This window comes from Dipteris shenzhenensis, chromosome 6, assembly GCF_047967505.1.
Source record: "Dipteris shenzhenensis isolate YYH24624 ecotype China chromosome 6, Dip_SZ_1.0, whole genome shotgun sequence".
Lineage (NCBI taxonomy): Eukaryota > Viridiplantae > Streptophyta > Polypodiopsida > Gleicheniales > Dipteridaceae > Dipteris > Dipteris shenzhenensis.
In genome coordinates, this window is record NC_141601.1 from 51,666,698 (window position 1) to 51,675,405 (window position 8,708).

The window sequence follows — 8,708 nt, forward strand, 5'->3', positions numbered from 1 at the left end:
TAGTAGGGTCTTCCAAAAGCTCACCTGCATCTGTACTCAGCTTCACATTCTGCTCCAAAGGAACTGAAATAGGCTTACAGCCTGTCATCCCATATTTGGACAGCATGTCCAATCCATACTCCCTCTGCAAGAGCTGTATCCCACTTGGTGATCTAATCACCACAATGCCCAAGAAATAACGTAGCTCTCCCAAATCCTTCATCTCAAACTTCTGCCTCAATAGCATTTTCACATGAAGGATATCTTCATCACTATCACCTGTGATGATCAAATCATCAACATAAATGACAAGCAGCATAATCCCTTTCTCTGTTTTTCTCACATAGAGTGAGAAATCTGCCTTGGAAATCTGAAAGCCAATAGTGACAAGATGCTGTCCTATCTTGTCAAACCATGCTCTAGGTGCTTGCTTCAAGCCATACAAGGCTTTCTTCAACCTGCAAACAAACTCAGGATGAATAGCATGAACATAACCTGCTGGCTGCTCCATAAAGACCTCTTCTTGCAAATCACCATGCAAGAAGGCATTCTTTACATCCATCTGATGTAAAGACCATCCCTTTGATGCAGCCATAGCAATGGCTGCTCTTACGGTTGCCATCCTTGCAACCGGACTGAAAGTTTCTTCATAATCAATGCCATATGTCTGTGCATACCCCTTGACAACTAATCTTGCCTTGTATCTATTCACACAACCATCTGCATTGTGCTTGATCTTATAAACCCACTTACAGCCAATTGCATTCTTGTCCATAGGCAAAGGCACAAATTCCCATGTAGCATTTGTTTCCAAGGCATCCATTTCTTCAGATTCCATGGCTTTCTCCCATTTTTCATTTCCCATGGCTTGCTTAAAAGAAGTGGGTTCTGGTTCTTGTATCACTTTGACCATATAGGCATAGTGAATGGCTGTAAATCCATCATATTTCAGCCTATCCACAGGATACCTAACCCTGGTAGACCTGTGCAAAATAGGCTCACTTCTAGGTGCTCTCAAAACATCCCTGGTCTTCCTTACTCCAGGTGTAACAACAAAAGGAATACCCAACTCATCATCAATGCTCTGTTCTGAGCCACTGGATTCACCATCCACATAAGAGTGACCTGCATTCACATCAAACATGGGCTGATCTACCTTCTCTTTTCCTTTTTGTGATACCTACGTACCACTATCTGCATTGCTTTGAGGAGATTCTCCTGATCTCAATCTGCCTGTCCATGGTGAAGTATGTGAACCACTGCTAGAGGACACTGCAAGTCCACTGATATTTTAGTTTGTGAATTCTGTGCAGCATTACCATTTTGTGCATCTACATCAATCATCACATTTACTGGTTTATACCAGCTGCTCATCTCATAAAAAACAACATCTCTGCTCACTGTAAACTTACGAGTAGAAGGGTTATAGCATCTATACCCTTTCTGCTGCAGAGAATAACCAATAAAGACGCACTTCTCAGCTTTTGGATCCAACTTGGACCTCAACTCATCTGGCACATGGACATAGGCAATGCAACCAAAAATTTTCAAATGAGAAATGTTTGGTTTTCTACCAGTATACATCTCCTCTGGCGTCATGCCATGTACTGCTGCAGTGGGAGTCCTGTTCATTATGTAAACTGCTGTAGCAACTGCTTCAGCCCAATAATAATCTGGTAGATCTTTTTCATTTAGCATGGCCCGAGATACCTCTCCAATATGCTTGTTTTTCGTTTCTGCAAGTCCATTTTGCTGTGGGGTATGACTACATGAATATTGCTGCTTTATGCCATGCTCCTGCAGGAACCTTGCAAACTCATTTGAGAGGTACTCTCCCCCTCCATCTGACCTTAGGCATTTTATTTGCAGGCCTGTTTCTTTTTCAACCATAGCTTTAAAAGCTTTGAAGTGCCCAAACACTTCACTTTTCTTTTTCATAAAATACACCCAAAGTTTTCTGCTGAAGTCATCAATAAATGTGACAAAATAGTGACAGCCTCCAATAGATGCAGCTATAGTAGTCCACACATCAGAGTGGATTAATTCCAATGGCTTTTTAGTCTCTTGAACATGCCTAGGAAATGGTTTCCTTGCCTCTTTTCCAAATTGACAGGCTTCACAAACCTTATGCATTTTTGCAACCTTGAATTTAGGCAATCTTGCAGTAATATTTTGGGCTTGCATTGACTTAAGTTGCTGTATATTAACATGACCAATGCGTTTATGCCAGATATCAATATCTGCAACTACACCAGTCCCATGTGCAAACATTGCTGCACTCAATTCAGGCATGTCCACATCCAACGTAAACATCCTACCTTTCTTCTTTCCTTTTGCTATCAAGCGACCGTTATTTTTCATATCCTCAACAAAGCATCCATGAGGATTAAATCTGACCTGCAAGCCCTGCTCAACCATTTAACCAACAGAAACCAGGTGCTTGGTGATGTTCGGGACATGAAATACATCTGACAGGTATTTCTTTTTCCCATCCTGCATAGACAAAGGAATTTTACCAATCTGCACAATAGGATGTGCAGTATCATCACCAGTCTCCACAAATCTTGGTTTTTCCATTTTCCTTGCATCCTGCATCCACTCTGCATGACCTGTCATGTGGTTTGATGCACCTGAGTCAACATACCACACATCATTTCGTTCTTCTGCACTTGTCACAGAATTGGTCATGTGCTGCACCATAAATAGATGCTCATTTCTGTCATCACCCTGTCTACTAGAAGATGCATAATTGCCTTGCTGCAATTTTCCATTCATAATGTCATTCTGCTTTTTGTAGTAGTCCTTAGTCATATGACCCATTTTACCACAATAGTAGCATTCAACATTGTTGTTTGCATTTTGGCCTCTCTGCCATCCACCACGACCTCTTTGGCTCCCCCTGCCTCTAGAGTTACCACGTCCTCCTCTATAGGACTGGTTTTCTTGAGTTTGTTGCATATTCTGATTTCTACCACGGCCTGCAGATCGGCCTCCTCTACCTCTGCCTCTACCTCTTCTAGCATTTGAGTACATTTGAGTAGAAGACAGTTTCTTTTGAAGTTCCTCCTGAAGAAGATGCACCCCCATTTCTGTGCTCTTCAGAAATTAGAAGAGCAAACAACTCTTCAAAATCAGGAAATTTTTCACGGACGGCAATGGATGTTTGGAACTGTGCATAATCCTTTCCTAGACCATTCAAGGTCATAGAAACTAGATCATCTTCCACTGGCGACCCAATGGAAGCAAGTGCATCTGCAATTTTCTTCACCTTCATGTGGTAGTCATTTATGCTCAAATTTTCTCTCTGCACATTGTGCAACTCCTGTTTGAGCTGCATTTTCCTGGCTTGCGTATATGTGTTGTACATTTTTGCCAAAGTATCCCAGGCCTCCTTTGGTGTACTTGCATCTTGAATATGCACAATTATAGAGTCTGAAATACTGATAGACAGCCAGTACATAACTTTTCTAGCTCTCTCACGCCATTCTTTAAATGCCTGCATTTCCTGTTGATTGGGAACATTAGGAAGAACTGGTTCTTCTTCATTTCCTGTAATGAACTCCCAATAGCCTTTTCCCATAAGGAAATTCGACATTCTAAACTTCCATGCCTGGAAGTTGTTCTTGTCAAGCTTTTTAGTGACAATCTGTGAAAGAGAATCAGACGCCATTACAGAACACTGCAAAATATTCTATCACTGCGAAAAACACAGCTTTTGCCTCACACGGGCAGATCTGCAAAACTGATGAAAGTGGTATTTGACCACAAGTCACTTCCTAGTGACGATTTTGCATCAACAGGCAACAAGCATGATTCTGCAACTCCCAATATCTCTGCACACAGGCATACGATGCAATTTCTGTGGCAACTTTTCACCGACTAGCCGAGCAGTGGTCGCACAGCAAAAACAGGGCCTTTTTCTGAGTGCCTGCGAAGAACTTCTGCCTTCAAAACGGGCCCCGAAATGGCCTCAAACTTCCCGCAGCATATACTGCACTCTCGCCACACTGCAAAGGGCGTCTCAATCCAAGACAGTGCACTCTTGCACTTCTAGCTGTGCTACTTGTAGAGATTTGCTCCCAAACTCGAAATAGGAAAGCAACACTGGTCCTCTTACCAGGACACCACGAACTTGGTTTGCTTTCTTGAGCTCCTTACCATGAACAAGGCTCTGATACCATGTGAAGATAGTGGGAGAGAGGGAAGGAGTCTCACTTGCGGCTTTCTCACATACACAATGGGGGAATACACACACAGGTGGAGGCTGAAAACAGTTTTCCTCTTCTTAGTTGTGTAAGCCAAAAGAACTCAAGTACAAAGAAATAGAAGAACCCTATATGTGGGTCTCAAACCAAACTCAACTAACTAAGGTGGCATACTAAGTGAGCCACAAACTAGAGTAGATAAGGATAGCTGTCATCCAGCTATTATTCGTGGGCGGTGTACCAACCACATCTCCAACTAACAAGTCGGTGACATAAATGCACAACGGTCACCCTGGCATATCGTGAGTGGAGCTCGATATCTCAACACATATCTATCGGCATCCTTATCTCACTGATTAATCTTTTCACATATGCAACCACCTATTGTGGTATTCTTTTCTCATGTAAGAGGTTACTATTTCTCACCCATCTTCATCCTTTTTAATCCACCTGTTTGCCCATAGCTTTACCTTGGGTATTGACAAAGAAGCTATATGCTTGACCACATTATAGTCAATGTTACAATGACTAAGTGGAATTTGTTTCTCTGACAGCAAATACTTAATGGCACTATGCACTACATCACGCCTCACCTATACATTGATGCATTCTTCCATGCAGTGGTCTTTGTCTTTCTTTTCAAAAAACCATTCTTTCTTTAAAAGTTTTTGTGCTGCCATGGATGCATACTTGTCAAGTAAGTACTTTATAGGCCTCCACATCCTTGCCATCAACTCCTTCTTATTCATTACTTTTGACTTTATGGAGATAAACAAAGGAGCTTCATAGGTCAACTGTCCATACTCACAAGCAATGCACGTTTCAAGCATCTATTGAACACTTCAACAGGATGAAATATGATAGAAGTGTAGTCGGCATATCTGTCTCTCACCACCTTGAGGTTTGTCATATTTTCTTCTCGCTCTTGAGTTCCCCTAGGCACAACTACACTCAAAGAAGTATAGAAGTTTGTGAGTGTGTCGGCGTCTGCTTTTTTGACCTTTCACTTCAAATCAAGATTTGGAGAACCAAATGTTGTCCATATAACCCTTGCCTTCTATAAGACCTCTAATGTTGAGGATATCTTACGCTTTCCATGGACATAATGATTTAGTCTTTCAGACTCAATCAAATACTTGATCTCATGCTTGAATATATAGATTGTTGCAAGATAATAATGGAATGAACTTATCTTTGCAAATTGTTCTGAAGTGAGTCTTTTGACCTCCTTTGCTTCTTTTGCGATCTGATTACAAGCATAAGCCCAATGTTGACCATCAATGGGCTAGAATCTGCAATGAAGGAGGAATTCCTTCTTTGCTTCCTTTAGCATATTCTCACCTTGTGCCTCTTCGCCTTGTTCATGTGGAATATTTTTAAGAGTGTCTTTAAAGAATTGACTGAAGGTTTCCTCAAAATGTGTAGGCCCTGTAAATGTTATTTGATCCAGAAAGCTATTTTTGATTGGACAAAACATTATTGGGCATAGGACCACATTGCTTGCCATAGGTCTCTTTCCATCTCTCAAAGCCTCGTATATTTGCAGTGCATAGGATATATCGAGGCTTCGGCTATTAGTAAAGATAGCTACAGCCTCCACATCTTTGGCATTAAAAAACCACATCCTTTGACCCCAAATATATCCCACATCATCATCTGTTACTACTTCATTAAGACACAGATTAAGATTTTTGATTGATGTGAGTTCATCCTGATCATCTTCAGCCTCGGCATCTGAGTCTTCTTCATCTTTCTCTTCTTTTAACCATTTTTCATCCACATGATCTTTCTCTATAGTACGATGATGCCTTTTTTTACTGCTTGGAATCGTGGCTCTTGCAGTACTAGCCTTTTGCATTTCACGTTGTGGTTTGCTAGCAAGAGCTTCTAGCATAACTGCAGTGGATTGACCTTGATCTTCTTCAATTTTTTTAATTCCCGTGCACTCAAGGCTTGTGTTTCATCATCCTTAGTGGCATCCACCATTTCTTGCTCTAGAAGTTTGCGCTCATGTTCTACACGTTTGTGACAGTGTGCATGTTCTTCTTGCCCCTGCATCAAAGTCTGAGCTTGATCTCCTTCATGTGAAGATCCTTGAATATGAGGAGCATATTGTGCATCCTGAAAGTACTCAGACATTATCTTTGCATGCATCCTTTTTGCCACCACACTAGGAAATTGCTCCCAAGTATATGCAAGAGCCTCCAATGCACTTTGCAGCTCTAGAAACTTTGATGGTTGAGGAGGAGGCATCACAAAGGTCTTTGAGTCTCTCCTTGACACAACAAAATGAAGACTCCCAACTTCAGGATCTGAACTCTTTGTGAAAGTATCCATAAAAGTCTCTTTTGGCTCTATCATTGTGCCTACTACAAGGCTTGAAGTCATATCTTTTTTTAAGAAAGTAGCATCCCATGGATCTTCAACATCATTGAACTCCCTTTTTGACATAAGTAGAAAGAGTCTCTTTTCCTTTTGATGAAGAAACCAAGCTCTTCTGCCCATGTGATATTGAGTCCACCTACCAAAGCCATTGGGGCTATATTCCTTTTCTTTCAACTTCAAAGTGACATTAGAGACCCATGCTCTAATCTCAGAGTCATTTTGGATAGCCCCCACATTAGTTGATTGCTCCATAATCCTACAAGAAAAGATAATGAAGAATTTAGATACATACAAGTAAAGTATAATATACAATGCTTGATACAATAAATGTGGGAAATAGCCCAAAAGGCTTTACAAGGCTTCATATGGCAATACATGTGACCAATAGCAAAGAGGGCTTTACAAAGTATTTTATAGCAATAAATGTGGGAAATAGCCTAGAAGGCTTTACAAGGCTTAAATATTTGTACAAATGTAAAAAAATTAGCCAATAAAGCTTTACAATGAAATAAAATGTCCTCTAGTGATAAAGCTTCAATCTTCATGAAGACATGTAATCTGTCCATCCATTGATTTGCCCTCTAGTGATAAAGCTTCAATCTTCATGATAACATGTAATCTGTCCATCCATTGATATCTGTGCACTGATACCCAACTGATGCAATCTACCCACTAAAAATTGTTCCACTAATATCCACTTATGCAGCCCATTGATACTCGTTAAATAGTGAATGGTCGGGATGGTTGGGTTTATTACAAGGCGCTTCATATGGCAATAAATGTAAAAAATAGCCTAGAAGGCTTTACAAGGTTTTTTATGACAATAAATGAGCTTAAATATTTATACAAATGCAATAAAAATAACCAATAATCATCAAGCTCCAATATGCCCCATGACATGTAATCTGTCCACTGATATATGTAATATGTCCACTGATATCTGCTATCTGCTCATGCAATCTGCCCACTGATAAACTTCATGGTAAATGGTAAAAGGTCTTATTTAATAGCATGTTATGAGTGTTAAACTGCATGTGAGTGAAGGGACTGACAACGATTAGGAACTAGTTAGTAAAAGGTCTTATTTAATAGCATGTTATGTGTGTTAAACTGCATGTGAGTGAAGGGACTGACAATGATTAGGAACTAGTTAGAAAAATTTGAGCATCGCTTCGATTGGCAACTTGGAGAATTGTCTCTCCTCTAAGGCAATCTAATCTATGCTAAACTATGCGAAACCAACCGTCGAAGCGAAGAAAAGCTATAAATAATTTCTTTTTCTGTGTTCATTTTAATGTGCTGGGGTTTAAGAGGCTTAAATATGCAAAAGAAGGGGTTTTGATGTAGAGGCTAAACCTGCATGTGAGAGAAATGAAGAACAAGTATCTAAAGAAAAGTTAATAGTTTTCAATTTAAACGATGAATATATATAAAAATATTATCTCACCTTCAAAACAAACCATAAATTCACTCTTTTATAATTTTTTAAAAGTATAATATAAAACATGTAAATATATAAAACTCTCTCTTTCCTCTGAACTTTCTCTCTCTCTCTCGCTCTCTCTCTCTCTCTCTTGACTCCTGATTCTCTTTGTAGCCATAGTCAAGACACCTCATTCTCTCTCTTAATCTCTCTCTCTCTGTCTGACAACTCTTATGTGTTTCCCTCTCTGTCCTCATCCCACTCATTCTCTCTCTTAGTTTATCTCAAGTCTCTCTTTCTCTCCCTCCCATGGCGGCTAGGATTTATCATTCTCTCTCTTCATCTCTCTCTCTCTCCCTAGGATTTGTAATTATTTCTCTCTCTCTCTCCACCTTTCTCCTGTCTCTCTAGAGATTTATTATTCTCTCTCTCTCTCTCTCTTCTCTTCTCTCTTTCTCCCTCTCTCTCTCTCTCTCTCTCTCTCTCTCTCTCTCTCTCTCTCTCTCTCTCTCTCTCTCTCTCTTAGCCTCTCTACCTCCCTACCTCTATCCTCTTGGCCGCTAGGATTTATCATTCTTTCCCTCTCTATGTCTCTCTCTCTCTCTCTCTATGAATTCTCTCTCTTAATCTCCCCCAGCCTTCCTCCCTCCCTCCCTCCCTCTCTCCCTTTCTCTCTCTCCTCTATCCCTCTTCTCACTCTTAATCTCTCTTTCTCT